General features: G+C 46.4%; 1 non-coding gene across 1 annotated transcript; it reads right to left on the bottom strand.

The window, feature by feature from the left end:
- Positions 1–107, bottom strand: LOC125914990 (U6 spliceosomal RNA). The gene has a single exon (XR_007455528.1). It is a non-coding gene; the product is annotated as a U6 spliceosomal RNA (small nuclear RNA).
- Between the last annotated feature and the right edge of the window lie 876 nt (positions 108–983).

Raw genomic sequence — 983 nt, 5'->3', positions numbered from 1 at the left:
CCAGATGTGGAACGCTTCACAAATTTACATGTCATTCTTGTACAGGAACCATGCTAATCTTCTCTGTATTGTTCCAATTTTAGTCTGTGCACTGCCACATCAAGCACCTTCCTTTCAGATTCTGAGGGTCATTTGACTTTGTCTCTGGCAGCTGCCATTTTCTGCCTCCTACCTGACATGGCACCCTGTGTCATGTGAACCCTTACACATGGTGGCTCTGCCCAGTCTGGGCCCTTAGGGAGGGCGTCTAGCAAGATCAGCTTAATTTCTACGTCCACTTTTACAGGACAACTTCATTCAGTGTCCATTACACTTTTTGTGTAATATTTATTTTGGGGAAAGCGGAAACAGAGGAGGGGCTGAGAGAGGGGGAAAGAGGATCCGAACCGGCTCTGTACTGACCAACTGACAGCAGTGAACTCGATATGGGGCTCAAACTCATGAGCCATGAGATCATGACCTGAGCCGAAGTCAGATGCTCAACCAACTAAGCCACCCAGGTGCCCCCATTACACTTTTAAAATGCTTAAACCAAATCACTCCAGTCTCTTTTCTTGATACCTTTTCTTGATACCTTTTCTTTATACCTTTATACCTTGGCCTTTACACCGAGCTGTGGGCTTCCACACTTCTGGCCCTAAAGCCTCAGCAGCTGTTTGGTGTAAGCCAGCTCAGTGCCCTTGCAGTGAGTTTGGGGAATCTATTAGCTTTGTCCCTAAAGTTAGACTCCACACTGTCTCAGAAGAATGGTAGAGTGAGACAGAAGACGAGGGGTGGTCAAGAGAGAAGCTAGGAAAAGATTTGTACCCATGCTAGAAAAAAATGAAAGCTCTTCATGGGTTTACTTATGCAAGATGCAAGGTAAAGTGCAAATACCTTGACCCGGCAGTTGTTCCGCACCCCTGACCGCCTTCCAAATTCACACACACACACACTCACCAGACACACTTAGCAATTCAAAGCTCTGGTCTGGAAAATCTTGC

Source organism: Panthera uncia (genome assembly GCF_023721935.1).
Source record: "Panthera uncia isolate 11264 chromosome D3 unlocalized genomic scaffold, Puncia_PCG_1.0 HiC_scaffold_8, whole genome shotgun sequence".
In the NCBI taxonomy this organism is placed as follows: Eukaryota; Metazoa; Chordata; class Mammalia; order Carnivora; family Felidae; genus Panthera; species Panthera uncia.
Note: the sequence above shows the minus strand (reverse complement) of the source record. Positions and strands in the feature narration are given on the sequence as shown.